Below are 18,024 nucleotides of genomic sequence, written 5' to 3' on the forward strand. Positions count from 1 at the left end.
TATAAGCAGCATTAATAAATATCAACTTGACAGTCACACCTTTGACTCGAGAGTCATGAAAGAACCACTTTAATAGTAATGATTGTATGTACATTATTTTTGAATTTGTGTGAATACCCGCGAAAAAATATCAGTTACATGGAAATTTCAGAGACACTTACGAATATTACGACTCTGTGATTCCCGGCTGGGTAACAGTCAGCTCAGTTCATGACGTCATGAACTTTTGCATTTCGTCATTCAAGTTTTCCTCATTTAATAATGTAGTATCGATGTCATAAACAGATGTGTGCAACAGTAAAATAAACTTTCGTTAAACAAAATAATTGTTAGTTAATATTCATTATTTACTATTTTTTTAGGTCAATATTATTTTAATAAATTTCTACGGTGATTCCTATCATATTTTGTCTTCGATACTTAACTCACTTCATCGATATTAATACATAGTAGAATAATATTTATGCATATAGTATATAATGTGTAGAAAACATAAATTATATTGCTTCTACAGCGTCTGCAATGTGTGCATTATAGATATATCCGCACACTACGCAACATATAAACTCGACTGTCTCCCTTCCCTGCTTCCCTCATTTATGTGCTTATTCACTCTCTGCCTTTCTCTGGCGGGGAGTCCCCGTCTGCCTGTGTAGGAAAAACCTGCACTACATGCAACTGATGCAACCAGTCTCGCAGTCTCTCTGTTCCTGCACAATTGTCTACTCAGGAAATCACATGATTTGCGTTACTGTTTTTTCCAGTTTACTCTCTAGTGCCCTAAATTTCATTTTGTGATTATTTTTATAGTTCAATATAATATCCACACAGATCGTAAGTATATTAGGAATTTGGCACTAAATATGAAATAAAAAAATTACATACTACAAAACGATTTTAATTATTTACTATGTTTAAGACAATAATACAGATCGCAATGGCAAGCACAAAAAAAAATGTTTTTTAAGAACATCTCGACCACCCGTCGATCTATAAGTTTTAATTATTTTGTCTGCAAATGACATGTAAGAAACTTAGTTGTTATATAACTGTTTTTCGACTGTTAAAAAAAAAAACTCATTTTTTAAGTGTTAGGACGAAAACATTTATTAAAAAGATCGATACAAAAGGTGCTGAAGAAAGGAATTGAAAAATAAAATAATATTCAAACCATAACAGTAAAAACCTTGAAAGTTGTAATACAATTTATTCATATATAATACTAGTAATTTTCAGTAATAGTTGTACAAGTGTTGTACACAACTATACTGAATGTGATTTTTTTTTATAACGTTCACTCATAACATTAATATAAATAAATTGTAGTAAAAGTACTCTGTAACACTAAGGAAATTACGCACTTGACTGAAACAATGTACTTTAGAATGTATAAATAAGTTGTTGTTAGTATTTGTGAGAGTTTTTGAAATACTAAACTGATTAAGAAGCAGAAAGAAAGTTGAAAAAACTTAACTTGCCGAAATTCTGATTTTCGACTATTTTAAAAATTTTTATTTCTTATTCCTTGACCATTTTTATTAAAGTGCAAGCACTATACTATCGATAGATATCTATTTATCCTCATTTATCTTTAAATTTTCAAATAGTTTTATTCGATCAACTAAAAATTAATATATTTTCGATAAAGATATCAGTTAAAACCATCTTTTATAGGCTATTATGTACTTGTATGGCCCAGTGAAAAAAAAAGAGTTTTAAACAACCTTGGACATGCTTACATGCTATACTAGTATGAGCTCAAATATAAATCTTGCAAATTGTAGTCTTTACGTAAAAAGTTGTAACAAAAAAGTCGTGTATTTCAGAATAATATTCCAATTGATTATTTACCTTAAAATCCTCGTTGGCTCGACTTGACTATTCGACTGATGATTCGAATCTACTTGAAAAGACGTAACTCGAAAAAGAGGCACGTTGTGTTTTCTTTTTTTTCTATTACGCTTATGACAGTATGTTGAACATGCGATTTATCGAGTAGAACGACATCCATGATATTTATAGCAAAGACAGCTTATTTTCTAAGATGGCGATATAATTTCAACGCTTTGAGTGGGAGTAATAATTTTATATGTAGTTGTTATTACCATCTTTTTTATGTATACTTTATGTATTGGAAAATAAGACAGGATATTGATTAGACACGTTAGAATTCATTGACTGTTGTATTTTTGTTTTCCAACATTACAGATATATCATTATACAGCATTACATTCCCTATAATAAACCATTTGTGACTAATGCTGATACATTTGGTAAACTAAAGTAAATCTTAGTTTAACACATATTATAGACTTGTTTATTTACAACAAAAACATTTGTACACAATGTCTGGCGAAAATATAAATAAAACACAAAACTATTCTTTTCTCGGTGAATTTCATTTGCTGAGACCTTAAAGCTCGAATGCCAAATGTAAACTGTATATCTCTTATTTTACTGTAATGATTAACTGTTAAAACAATGATGATGGAGAACAAAAAGTTTTATATTTGTTATGTTAATATTGTTTTGCTTCTAATTTTGAAAAGCTCTTACGTATCTCTGCAGGTTCGTACTTACAAATTAGAGAAAAACAAACAAAAACATGGAAACATCGCTTCGAAGATGTAGGAATAATTGAACGATCGTAGTACAGAGTATTTTTTTCGTCATCAATTAATTGTTTAGTATGTCAGTTTACTTATTCGGGCTAGTTACCATTGTATTCTTATTCGGTTGCTTTCTTCTGTAGATGATCCGTTGAAGCGCGCATAACATGTCCACTCACCAATATCATTCGGGTCATGATCTGTAAAAAAACAGATTTACTTTGTTATCATGGATTTATTATGTTGTTGATTACAAGAGTAATTATAAATTATTGCTAGTTTTTGTGAATAAGGTTGCTATCTGTTATAATATATTTTCTCGTCTGCCAATTCTTTAAAATATGTGAAAGCACCGCATTTAATTCTATCATATTTAATCTGGATACGTACACCTATTTCTAAATTTTTACGTGTACAATGCTTACTTCTGTCATCTTATCTTTTTTTTTTTTTTTTTTTTTTTTTTTTTTTTTTTTTTTTTTTTGCTTCCTTTTTCCTCAGTATGTAAAACACTTTTGCGAATTCCTAGTGAAAAATACCCTCAAAATTATTTGATCACTCACTTCACGACTTTCAGGTATTATTATATGATATATATATATATCACGTCGTAGCTGATGTTAGGTTTTACGGAAGGATCTCTTTCCATAAACCATCTACCTTATTGTAAAATTGGTCTTAAAAATAGAATAAGTGGTGTTTCAACTTCTTGAGTATTAATTTCATCGTACTTATGCTGTAGAAAACAATCTCTATATTTTTTGAGGGACTTCGAACTCACGAACTTTTAATTGTTTCTCTGGCTAGGCGGCTAACTCGCTGGCCACTAAGCCAGTGAAGCTCTTTAAAAAAAAGTTAGTAAAATTTATTGTGAAGAAAAGGTTGCCTCATGAATTTTATTTGTAATTTTTATAAAATTGTAAAGCAATGCGTTAATTATGTAGTTCTCAATCGTTTAGAAAATTTTATACACATGTAAATTTTTTTTTTAAGTCTTTTTTTTATCAGTTGGGTTTAAAGCCAGCAATGACTCTCCTTTAAATTTCTGTCATTTATCCCACAATTTTCCTTATCTCTCGTCTTTTCTGTTTTATTATAAAAACAGGTAACCGTGAAAAATTGAATTAAAACTCACCTCGAATGATCAGCTTACAATGTGTTCCTTTGGTCTCAGTAATACGGTATTCAGAATGTTCATTGGTAACTTCATAACCATCAGGGGTAACCCATCGACAGAATTCTATAAACTGGTTAGAGTCAAGGAGCGACTGACATATAAGCTCAGTTTCTCCTTCGGTTGGCATTGTTATGATGTTTTTAATTGCCGTCATACGTATATCTGATATATTATACAGTATATGTATAAGAAATATTATGATTTGTTCTGCTCAGCAGCTAGGAGTGCTTCTAATCATGTAGTGAGCAGTTTCTGTTTTGATTGATTTTAATACATTTAATAAATTCAATTGGGTGAAGCTATTGTTCATATACTAAATCTATTTTTAATTTCATTCGTCGATTAATCTAGTTTTAACAAGAGGTTTTATTTTGATTAAACACAATGTTTGAACCAAAAATCATTTTTCCGATCTATTAATTCTTCGACATAAAATTAATTAATCTAAGTTTACAAATAATAATTTAGAAAAAGAGTATATAAATATAAAAAATGAACATATTCAAACATTGTGATGACCGAAAGTTTCAAATATACAGGAGCTGTCTGATCAACTATGGATACATTTTTCTAATAAAAAATAATTAAATAAAATTACCTTTAGCCAAGTACGTACTAACTGCCAGTGTTAAGATAACAAAAAAAATGCAAGTTAATTTAGTCATCTTGTCCAATAAGTCACAGTTCATTAGAATGCAAAAATTGTACTAGTGTCGTTATTCTTATATTAAGTGTGGTTGTCGGCTTCATATTTATAGCGATGATTTGAAGCTCTGCAAATGATTTTTCGTTACTTTTAATGGTTTTAATATCTCATTTCTACTTTAGTAAAGTATATTTTTAATCTTGTAATACATACTATCTAATTAAAAAAAAGATGATGCACCTACAATTAAAGTATTATTTTTCCGCCCTCGAGTAGTTTTGGGAGGCTGGTACTACCTCGGGCGAAAAAGCAGTTTTCCGGAACTCATTCAAAAAGTCTCCTTTGCGAACCGAGACGTTTGCGGCCCGAGCCGAAGGCGAGGGACGTAACGAGGTTCGTAGAGGAGACTTTTTTTCAAACTCGTAGGAAAACTACCATTTCAACTTTCCGTGCCGTCATACATCATCATGCTTGGCCTGAAGATAATAGTATCATTAGGATTAACGATTTCTGATAGTCAAGAAATATTTAAGTTAATTACTAATGAAAGTATAAAAAGAGAATGATACGTGATCGTAAGTGCAAGTTTTTAAGGAAAAAATAATATGAAGATGAAACGAAGTCCATCCATCTAGAAGGAAATTTCTTTAATGTTTTATGTTCTATACAAAAAAAATGTTAGAAAATATTTTTCTAATTGCACCACGTCATATTCACTTCTATGTATATTGGCACAAATAAATACGAATAATTTTTTGTCAATTCTTAGTATCATTATGCAAAGACAATTTTTATTTGTATTAAGCAGATTACAATTTCAAAATGTTGACGTATTTCCAGATGTTATTGAAAGTAAAAATAGATTTATCGTATTTGGTAAACTGGTAATACAATAAAATTTTACATAATCATAATTTTTTTCTTGTAATTTCTTAATTAAAAAAAAAATTTTTTTTGCTAATTAATAATTCTTGACTTCACATTCTAATCCATTCAGTTTTTCATGTAGTTTGTGCGAAGGTAGACCTTGATACCTGAAAAAAATTAATTGATTCTTTAAACAATTTATACATTTTTTTAGATGAAACATAAACTAGTTTTTAAGAATGTTATTTATTGCATGAAAATACCAGCCGTCAAGTTGAAAAAATTTGTATCCTTCATTCAATGTTAATAGTTTAAACCTTAAAATTTGTTTGTATTTTCATACGACGATTTAAAAATAATATCTTTCTGCTACCAGAAAGTAATCCATTTTTTTATCAAGTGTCATAGTAACATACTAACATCAGTAAAAAGTTAGACTTAATAATGTCTGAAATGAGTGAAATCAAATGTACTCAAAAATAGTTTATAAAAGTATTTACTCACAATTTAGTCAGTTTTTCCATCGAACTATTTGTGTACTGGCAAATATCCCTGCATCCGTATCCTTTGGTGCAGCCCATACAGGTTGCATGGTGACCCTCTGATCTATGTACAATCCTAGTCGTACCAAATGCAAAAATGCATCTTGAAACGCACTCGCATCCTTCAAGACAACCATTTTTTCTGCAGGAATAATTTTCTTTATAATAAGCCATTGGCCTTACAGCGTTGCTGAACATGGAAACTGGCTCCATGGCTACCTGCATCATGGAAGTTTCATTTGGTTTTTTAAAATCAAATGAAAAATTTGGTATGTTTATTGATTTTGGCTTCAATGCAGAATTAACGGGTCGCTGGCCTTTATAATAATTATAGAGATTTGGCTTAGTTTTTAGTCTGGAGTTCCAATTGAAACGAAGTGGTCGTTGCTCTTCAAAATAATTATTGTGACCCAATTTTGATCCATGTGTTGGGTTGAAGTTGAAACGGACTGGTCGTTGACTTTTATACTGATGAATACTACTTGATCGCCGTTGAGGTATTGGGTTCCCCGGGAAACCAACGGGTCTCTGTTCTTCAAACTTATTGTCATCCACAAAGTTATCGGTGGAGTCTGAACAAGCTTTATTGGCCACAATCAAGGAAGCAAGGCACAGAAAAACGGACAAGTTCGTCATCTTGAAAAGTTCCCTACTGTACACGTCGAATGCTAGTTTCTGGCAAACCTTATGTGATTTATCGTCAAATTTAAAACAAATTTTTACGAACTCAGAGTAGTTTGAACAAGTGTACTGTTATCAATTAGAAAAGATTCTTTTCTTCTCTAACTGAAATGACGTGTTTTTGTGACAGTAAAAATAGAATGATTAATTGACGTCATCTGCTTTCATTTTACTTTTGCAAATGTGAATTAAATTGATTACCATTGTATTGAATTTTTTCACCTGTGTATATTCTGTTGGTTAAAGTCATACCTAATGTTCTGATTTCGTATAATTCTTTTTAAATACATGAACCGAATTTTTAATATCTCCCTAGTCTTATCGTTACATCACGTTTTTTAGATTTTCAAGAGTCTATTCTACTCATGGTTGTATAAAACAATTTTTATTTTAAAGTAGCAAATGCGTAAATTGGTATCTTTGCCGTGGGTTTTTTGGGATATCTTAAATACTTTTTTTAATAGTGTTGTCTGTCTATTAAGTTAAGTTTGGTTTAACAGAATATTTTTTGCGTTGGTAAAAACTAAATTTTCTTAAGAAAACAATAAAATCACATTTTAAGATACTTGTATCGTATTAAACGATATTAAATTTTTTGTATCTAGATAATAACTTACAATCCAGCTGTTTTTTGGCTACTTTTCAGTATTTTCGGAAATGTAATGTCATGCATATCCTTTAGTACAGCCAGTATTGTACAAAAGTTTTATGGTTTTGCAGGATGTAGAAGCCTCATAGCACCAAATGCACAAACGCATCTTGAAATGCACTGAAATTTGCCGAAACAGTCTTTTATTTTGCAAAAATGATATTCTTTCCATCTACACATTGGGTAAAATTCAAATAGATGTATCTTTGATTTTCAAAATAATCGAAATTGCTTGGTCTCTTATTAGCCATTTGTTTCCATTTCAAATTGATAGGTTCTTTCTTTTTAATATAATTGTTGTGGATTGCTTCTCTTTTAATTAACATTTTCCACTTGTAATCGACGGATTTTTGTTTCCCAATATAATTAGTTCACGACGCAACTATTATCATTTTACTTTCTACCAAATTAATTATTGTTGCATTTCATATAGCACATTAAAGTACTTTAAATTGCACAATGTGTCATTAATTTTAATTTATTGCTTCCGTCTTATAATTTGTATTTTTTTTTACCATTTGTGGTATACTCATAAATTTGAAGGTATTGTAATTAAGTAAACTATTGTTTACCTATGTGTACAAAAATCATTGGACAAGCTTATATAAAAGAAGTTGATATTTTCTAGAGAATTTGGAAAGGCCTATAGTGATCACATAATTATTTAATTCACGTTAAATTGAATAACTCTTTTCAAAAAGTTAATACATTAAAAAGCGAAATGTATATATATATATGAATAGTTAGAAACGTAAAAAAGCCTCAATGAGGAAAATTATCTAAAATTTTGAAGAGTAAAGTGAAAAGTGTATATCAGTCTATTTTTCACGCAACTAGCGTATAATGTGGGTTTTAAAAAACATTGACATTGCACCAACACATTTATTCATATATGTGCAAAAGGTTGCATAAGTATTTGATACTTGTCGGCAAATGTTTGGTAAAAGTAATCCGTGGTTACAATCATATCTCATAAATAATCAAAGAAAAGACAAATATTAATCGACATTAGCAGATATCAAGAATTTTACACAAATTGCTTTGTTTCTAAATTTTTAATTTTGTACAATCGCGTGGTTTGTTATGACTAAGTAAGTCATTTTTTGTGTTTACATATTACTTATGGTGGAAATTGATGAGTAAAACAGATAGAACAACGGCTGGTATGAAATTCCATACCTACTTTTTTTGTAGGTATAAAAAATTTCATTTCTATCATACGTAAACTTTCACCCCTTACATAATAGAAGAGTTTATAAAGTCACAAGACAAATTTTAAGTCTAAATTACTTCATTAAATGTTTATACATTATTAATTACTGCATGACGTGAGGTGTGAGAACCAAACGAAAATAACATCTGTTATTTTTTTTAGTTATCTTGTCTGTTTGAGCATTTGGATAAATGTGTACATTGTACATTCATACTTCAATGTAGATAACGCACGTTTGACGCACATCACTATAAAAAGGTTCGACTCGTTTTTCAAACCATACAATCATCCAAATTTAATTTAAAAAAAAAAAAAAAAAACCCAGATAAGCAAAGTACAATTGCTAAGCCAACAAATGAAGTTAAAGAAACAAAATTGAATACCCTCGCCACATATATACCTACGTCTCACAGACGCGTCCACACAGCCAATAAATTCTCCTAACCGAACGATAATCGTAAAAGCTAAAAGTGCGCGAGAACGCGTGTACAACTGTCACCTTATACTATGAAAGAGAAAGAGAGAAAAAGACGTGTACACAGAGGTGGATTCTTTTTCAGGTACATATATACATTATATACCTCTGGGGAGAGTGAAAGACGCTCCGAAAGAAAGAAAGCGCGCGATCGCGATCCCTCATGCTTCGGCATGACGCGATCAATTTCGAACAATACCTATGCAAGACCCTCTCTCTCTCTCTACCTCCTCACTGTCTTTTGAATTTTCGAATCGGTAAATAAATCTCCATACCCCTCGATAGTCCTCGCGAGCGTACACACACGCGTGTATACGTACACGATGATGAAAGGGAAGGATGTGCGAGAGGGGGAGACAGAGGGTATATCTTTTCTTCCTTCACGGAGGAATGGTTGTCTGGTGATTTCTTGCTCGCGACGTCGAAGTACACGAAGGGGGAGGGAGGTGGAGACGTAACACGGTGTCGCTGAATGGCAAGAGCAAAGTGATTTCTTGCGCTTTGAGAAAGGGAGGGCTTTCTGAAAGTTTCTGGGCCTTTATGTCCTGGCGATGCCCTGCGGACACGGGAGGGAATAAGAAGGGTGGGATGAGAGGAAAGAAGCCACGTAAAGAAGAGTGATGCTGTCGGGTGCGCCGTATACTCGTCGCGTGCCATAGTGATGGAGTGGAGAATATAATGTTGCACGTACACAGGGGAGTTGCCGCTGCCGTTGTTTGCCTGTCGGCGGTGCATGGCTACTGTTTCTTGCACTAATCAATCGTCCTCCTTCACTCTTCTGGAGAGCCGATTCAATTTCGTTTCTTTATTGTTTAAGAGCCCGCTGACGTTATTGTGATTGAGGAATTGCGTCGCTTACGCTGGACACGAGGATGGAACGGTTGACGGAGAGTTGGCTTTTTTTTTCTCAACTGGGACGTGGATTTCATGTTATTTCTTTCTTGGATATTTCATCGAAAATAAGCTATTGGATGAAATGGTCATTCGTGGTAGAATGGAACATGTAGTATTGTTATTAAACTTTAAGGAACATTTTTTTTCAAGTACGAGCTTTTGTTGGCCAATACACGAGTAGGGCAAAGAGAAGTGGCACAACCACTCGATAAAATAATCGTTGTGATCAAATTTCGTACTGATCATTGAAATATATGTATAATACAATAAAGTTTGGATCCTGATCGTTTAAAATGAAAAAATGAAATTTTTTTTCACTTTTGACTTTTCCAGTAATCAGGTATTGTCCAATTTAATAGTTTGTCCCATCACACTTCATCGAAGCTATAGATTTTCATTACTATCGTATTTATAAATGATGGCCTATTTAATAACTTCGAATAAGTATCCTAGAACAAGTTGTTCGTATAATTGTGATTGAATTTTACTCAAGTTCGTTTAGTTATCAAGTATAATGAAAATATTTAATAATTATAATGAAGAGAATTACTAATATAGAGAAATATAAATTATTGTGTTGGTATGAATGTCGTGATGTTACCAGAATAAGCTTTAACAAAGATAATAAATTATTTTCGTAGTCCACGGTTTCTTTTAAACATTTTTCTTTTTTTAAGGCCATCTTTTTATTTTTTCTTGGAACTGCACAGTTTTGTGTCGACTACAATCAGCGCTAATTTAGTAGTTTGAACGAATAGATTCGAACGTAAACTATGTTCAGTCTTTCAGAATATTGTATCAGATTATAATGTAACAAATTTCAACTATCCATATTTCTTTATGTTACATAAAACGTTTAATTTAAATCGACGTACGTGTGGGCGTTTTATTTTAAGTATAATATCTTAGGATACAGTTAAAAAGTACCTGAACTATAAACTCACGAGTGTTAGACTAGCGGTGAAAAGAATTTCTGACTTAAGTTAAATTTCATTGCAGGAAAATAAGCGCTGGCACATGTCAAAATCAAGTAATACATTTATAAATTTCATCATACTGCTACTTAAAAGTTTATTTAAACATTCGTTGCAATTCATGGACTCAAATATAAAAATAAACTCAAGAGTATTCGTATGATAACCACGTTACAAGTTTTAAAGTGACTAGAGATGTTTTTGTGTCCACGTGCTACATAGTTATTTTACCTCGATTTACGAGTTGCTTCGTACCTTTCGCTTACATCTCGAGCGATATTATGCTTTCCTGAAATTCAAACTTATTTAACAAACAACATTATCATTGCTATAAAATTTCGGCCATATCTACAACTGTACCATTTATAAAAAACTTATCAGTATCAATGGATAACCCCAATAACCCGAAAAGTTATTGACGAAGCCACTTACAAGTGAATGCCATAACACATGCCCACGTTACGTCACATGTGACACAGTAACAACTGTAAGAAAAGACTTGCTGGGACGGATAAATTCAAAAAATTCACGTCTTTGGTCGTCTCTGTCGGCACGATTTTCTACAAGAAATTTATCGAGCGAGAAATGTGTTTAGGTTGTGTCGACGTGTCGTTAAGCCGACGACCTCCGTTCAATGGCCAATAAGTTCTTTTACAGCACAAACAGTCCAAGGCGGAGCTCCTAAAAGGAAAGAAAAAAAAGGAGGAAAAAAACCGAAAAAGGAGGAATCCCTCGTGAAGTGCACGCGTCGATTGTACAAGTGCGCGCGCGTGGACGAATGAAAGAAGAGCGTGGCGCTCTCGTCCACGTGTGTGAGTGCCTTCTCGGCTCTGGGACCATTTTTCGGCTTCGATGCATCGAGATTTCGTGAAATTAGTGCGTTTTTTTCATTGTGCAGCCCCTTGTTAGCGCCTCATCGGGTGACCAGACTCGGATGGATGTTTGTTGAGCTAATGGATGATTTATGCGGATGGACAAAGTGTGGGTTGCCATCGACAACTGCATAGCTGTGGATATTTTGGCTTTCCTCGTCCAAAGTTTTCCGTCGGACAGTTTGTATATGTTTCATCTCCTGGTTGTTGCTGGTTCACAATGACTTTGGGCTTCCAAACTTTACTCTTTTGTACGAAGTGATTGTCAAGATTTCTTATGTTTTTTGAATTTTTTTTTTTTTTTTTTTCTACTAGTAAGTAAGCTGGAAGGCACTATCAATTCGATGACGTTTCTTCTAGCGTTAGGCAATAAACGTTAGCGTTAAATTCAATTCACAAAAATCTACGATACCTTTTTCCAGTTGTATTATTATTATTTGACTAAATTTAAGGATATATGCTAATGTACAGGAACTTGTAAAAATGTATCTACCAAAAATTAGAGTTTTAAGAAAATATTTAAATATCTCATTTTCCATATTATTAACCTTAGAACGATGTACTTTGCTGTTATTTTTCAACGGAAGTAAAATTTATTACTAAAACATTACCTTAAAGATTGCCTTAAAAATAATGTATTAACAGTTGATAGACGCATAAATAATTGTAACCAAAACCAAGATTAAAAAACAGCATGTTGTACAAACAATCTTTTATCCTCCTCTTGACGATGAGGTACATATATTTTTTGTTCTAAAAAATTCTCTTCAAAATGTTGTGGTGTTATCTTGTCATTTTTTTGTCACCCACAAATTTACCTCATCACGCTGATACCAACAAAATAGAAAAATGTATCAAGGAAACGTACGGTATATTATAGCCTCTGGTAAGCATTGAAATACCACCTATGGACTGTAGTCGGTCGTGGAGAGAAAAAAAAAAACTTTTGTGCAGTACGAAGGAGAGGACAGGGGGCAAAGGTGAAGGGGTTAGGAGAGGGGGAGAATGGCACCCCTACCAAAATAAACATTATGAAAAGGGGGTGTCGGGCGTACGGACAATCGCAGTAGAAATTATGGTCTAGGGGACCATTGCGATTCGATGCGTACGAGCGTGCGTGCACTTGCACCCCTGCAATCGCATAGCGACGCAGGTAGAAATATATATGTTTATCGACGCACGTGTGAGTAACGTGCACTGCGACACAGGGGTTCATTTTACACTTGCGTTTTTTCTGTAGTTCGTGCACGTTATGCAGCGGTGGCGGGCCATTTTAATAGAGGTAATCTTTTTTTTTTTCACGAATAAAAAAGGTGTGAGTACACGTAATGGGAACATTTATTGTAACTTCGGTGCTGCTCGTCAATGCAAGAATGTCAATCCAGACAACTGCACGTATAACTTACACATCGTGAATAGCGTTGACAGACACGAGATTTCTGGTCTGGTTAATTTGTCTGATTTATCGTTGGTAAATTAAAAAAAAAATAATTTGCACCCGAAGTTCAGTGTTTAGAAATTGCATCCGTGGGTACTGACACACTTGCGATCCACTTGGTCTTCCCAAATAGAAAGAAAAAAACAAGACAAGAAAATCAAAGGTCAGCATTTCAGTGATGTCGAATGTGTTGTTGCACATCTTCTTATTCTCCCCCTTTCTTTCTTTCGTGTGAGAAGTAGCACTTCCACTAGCCCAGAAGTGGCACACCCATACTTATTTATATATACATGTGTGGACCAGAGACGCCTATAACATTATGTACAATAAAATATTCAGTAATATCTTGGCTCGTGTGCCTTTTCGTACATAATATAAACACGTACGCACGTGAGGGCAGTGCCTGGCACAAGCATATTGGTCAGACACACGTGCATAGCCACAAGCCTCCCTTTTATAAACCTTTTCGTTTGCTCAGAAATGGGCCTGTAAGCATCGTTGATTTGACTATGTAAGGGTAAGGTGCGTATACTATTGAAATATAGAAAGAGACGGAAGAAACACTGGAGAGAATGACAAAAAGTGTTTAACAACCACAAATTGCAAATTTTAAAGAATAAACTCTAAGTGGAAAAACTGTCTCAACGTTTTTAGCCAAGACTGACCTGTTAAATAAACATTCATCCACACATGCATGTACATGGAAGCATTAAAAAGTAGCACAATATTTAAGGACTGCAAGAATTAGGAATTTCGAAATTAGTAAAAAGGACTGCAAAAGTCATTTAAGTATGTCCGTTCTTTTATTAAGATCATTGAATCCATATTTTTTTAGCAATTGCAAAATTTGTTTATTAAATTATTATGAACCAACATTTAATTTTGTCAAGGATTTATTCAGATTTTTTACTTTATTGAAAAAATATTTCTTTTCTTTTACCTTCGGAACTTAAATAAGTGACTGCACATAAATAATTGACTAAAAAATAATGAACTTAATTCGCCAGCAAGGAAAGAAAAATTGTAAAATCTAACAACGACGTGACTTTTTTTAAATGTCATTGATAATTCTTATCAACTTTTAAAAAGTTACCTGTGTTTGTACACAATATTGTAGAATAAATTTTTGGAGATGGAGTTAAAATAAATATGATCATATGAATAAAATATAGGTAGCCAAAATAACACAACGTTAACGATGATAAGCCAAATGATATGAGCTTGAGTCGATAACAGAGTCTCTGTTCGTCAGTTAATTTCATCGTAAATATGAGTTTAATGTTTAGCTCGTTTATACGCACTTAAGCTATCCGAATGAGCTCATAGGTTTAGTATAAGCTTCAAAAAAAAAACAGTATTTTGTATTTCTTTGTCACACTGCGTTACCAATTTATCAAGTAACTGCATCTTTTACACTTTATGACTGTATGGATTTTTTTTTACCGTAATTAAAATATCCCAATTCAAATAGTGTACGATATTGGGGTTTCATTACATGCAGATTGTACAGGAGAGTAGATGGTGTTCTCGTTAATTCTTTCTTATTTACTTTGTAATTGTCGATCCATTAATATACATAGCTTTAAATTAGTGCACCAACATTTAAATCCAGCCTATTAATTAAAAAGGAGAGCAAATATGCTTGGCCACGCTACGGTTATCACAGGGACCGTCCGTGGACGCTATTCTTTTTCTCGAATTTTTGGGTTGCGTAATTCGAGGAGTTGGGAAAGCACTGGAAAAAGTGAGCTTTGCCTCTATGTTGGACAGAAGCCTCGATTTATTTGTTGGATGAGTTCTTTTCTTTATTGTTCTGAGTTTGCTTCCCATGACAATTTTGAATATTTAAATATATGTATCCTCGAATAATTTTGAGATATTCTTTGTCTAAAAGTATTGTAAGAATCTCTGTTAAAGTAAAGATAAACATTAACCTCATTTTAAGGCTTAAAAAAAGTTGTTTTAAGTTGTTTAATTTATTTTATTTGAAATATATTGTTGTACATTTCTGTCACGAGATGCGCTAAGGTCAAAGAAAATTAGCATAAGAATTCGGTATTGAGTCTAATGCACACGTGGTATACCCAGATTGAACGGATAAAAATTTGTTTTTTTCAATGGTTGTCGATGATATTTCTATGAATCTTGATCTTGACTTCATTTCTTTCTCTCTTTATTCCATTGTGTTAATCAGTTTTGACCTGCCTCTTTCGCTGCCTCTTTTTTTTTTCTGCATTCTTTTTCATGATCATCATAGCTTTCTACGTTCATAAGTATAGCGCAGTGAGGGCAATATTGATGATACATGTCAGGAATCATAGTTTCAATTTAAAGCTTCAATTTAACTTGAAGTGCACCAATATCGTAATGGCTGTTAAAAAAACAAATAAGCAGTTTTAATTATTTAGTGAAGGAGTCAGGTAATTTTTTGTAAATGTACTTGTAAAAAAAAATTTTAGTAAGTATTGCTACGTGTGATTTCGTTTTATACTGTGCGTGACTGTATTTTTATACATGTTATGTATGATCACAAAAATATAAAATATAAAATTAAATCTTTATCAACAATTTCTTATTACCATAACAGATGGTTTAAAAAAAAACTTCTAATATAACCAGTTAGCAAAGTATTCATTAAGTTAGTGCTATATAGAATCGTTTTGACTCTACTGTTATCCGAATTTATTTCTTACTAAATAAAACTTATCATATTTTGAAACTTACCAACTACTCGAGCTCAACCACAGAAATACTAGAGTATCAGAACCTGCCGCCTCTTTTATACGGTATATGTTTCGAAAGTCATCGTTAATATCATTTTAATGAGTCTTTTAATTCACCTCAAGATAAAATATCTTTTTTTTCAAACTATCTACAAGATGACTTTGATGCAAACGTCAAAGCATTGTTATTTTTGGTAACGTAACATAAAAGGATGGAAATTATTTAATAAGTATCGAAACGAAAGGACACAAAATGTGTGACAACCAGTCTTTTTACAAGTTGCATCCAGTTGCAATTCCATTGAGAAATTCTATAAATTCGGTAGCTCAAATTTTTTTTTATCACAATTTATGGTGCTCGTGAATCTAGTTTAATGTTGATAAAAAAGTAATTATTTTTCTCAATAATGATGTAGTCCTGTCGTATCATTATTATTTAAATAAATTCAAGAACATATGCTTATGTAGAGGCATTTCTAGAAATGTATCTACCAAAAATTAGAGTTTTAAGAAAATTTTTAAATAACTCATTTTCCATATTGATAATCTTAGAACGATGTACTTTGCTGTTATTTTTCAACGGAAGTAAAAGTTATTACTGGAACACTACCTTAAAGATTGTCTTAAAAATGATGCATTTACAGTTGATAGACGCATAAATAATTGTAACCAAAACCAAGATTAAAAAACAGCACGTTGTACAAACAATCTTTTATCCACTTCTTGACGATGAGGTTCATATATTTTTTTTGTTTTCAAAAATTCTCTTGAAAATGTTGTGGTGTTATCTTGTCATTATCATGTAACCCTCAAATTTTTAGGGGACCATTGCAATTTGATGCGTACGAGCGTGCGTGCACTTGCACCCCTGCAATCGCATAGCGACGCAGGTATTATCATATATGTATATCGACGCACGTGTGAGTAACGTAAACTGCGACGCAGGGGTTCATTTTACACTTGCGTTTTTTTTTTATTTCGTGCATTTTATGCAGCGGTGGCGGGCCATTTTAATAAAGGTAATCTTTTTTTTTTTTTTCACTAATAAAAAAGGTGTAAGTACACGCGATCGGAATATTGATTGTATTTACGGTGCTGCTCGTCAATGCGTGAATGTCGATCCAGGCCAACTGCACGAGTAACTTACACATCGTATATAGCGTTGACAGACACGAGATTTTTGGTTTAATTAGTTTGTCTGGGAAATTAAAAAAAATTAACTTGCACCCCCAAGTTTAGTGTTTAGAAATTGCATATTTGTACTCGTCATATTTTATCTAGTATGTTCATTTTTGGCTGAGTAAATGAGTCATCGTAATGTGAAATAAAAAAAATTGCGCCAAAGCAAAGTACTTCGCACATCTGATAAATAAAAAATATTGGAATCCAACAACATCTTCATTCGAGCCAAGACGAAAAAAATGTCCTCCAACCTGAAGTTGTATGTAAGCACGTGCCAGCACAGTCGTACAGGTACGCATTGAAAATTAAAAAAAGGTGAATGAATAAAAAAGAAGACGCTTTTGTGTGAGTCTCGCGTGCACCTAGAGACGAACTTCTCCACGTGGAAATTTTTTCATGGCTCGCGACCAAAAAAAATAGGGCCTCGATCGAAGCCGATTCGAGCTAAGCTCCCTTTTTGTCGACGCTGTTGTGTCCTGCGCAAAGAGTAGAGGTACACGACCGGGGGTCAAGCCTCGGATGACTAGCGCTCCCTTACGTGCGCCGGTATTTCATAACAATAAAATCAACAAGGACATCATTGGTGAAAAAATCTTTGGAATCATAAACATGAGAGAATTGTGGATGTGATAGAGAGTGACCGGTTTGCTGATTCTGGGCTTAAAAGTTTCCTTCTTATATTAATTTTTATTTTTTTTTCAGGTAGTAGTCAACAAATACAATTTTTATCGAACGTGGCAAGGATTGCCTTGAAACATTACTGTATACGGACTATCTCAGAATTTATTATCTGGACTTGGTTTGAGACTCAAGATATGTTTTTGTCGTCCCCTAACGTGTGGTAGGTATAGTACTTTACAAAGATAAATATATTGTTCTAATAGTGCATCGATGGAACCAGAACCCAGTATGAGCAAATCATACCAAAAGTCCAACCATCCTCATTGCCTGCCTCAACCTCTTTTTTTGGCTGTTGCACAGAAAAGCTCAAAGCTATGAATTATTTTCGCACTTGTCTGTACAAAGACAGCAAATCTAAATATGCATATCTATACTCTAATTTCCATGACTCGAATTCTTAA

Source organism: Copidosoma floridanum, unplaced genomic scaffold (assembly GCF_036245765.1).
Source record: "Copidosoma floridanum isolate Cflo_tuat_1 unplaced genomic scaffold, Cflo_Japanese_pri ptg000006l, whole genome shotgun sequence".
Classification (NCBI taxonomy): domain Eukaryota; kingdom Metazoa; phylum Arthropoda; class Insecta; order Hymenoptera; family Encyrtidae; genus Copidosoma; species Copidosoma floridanum.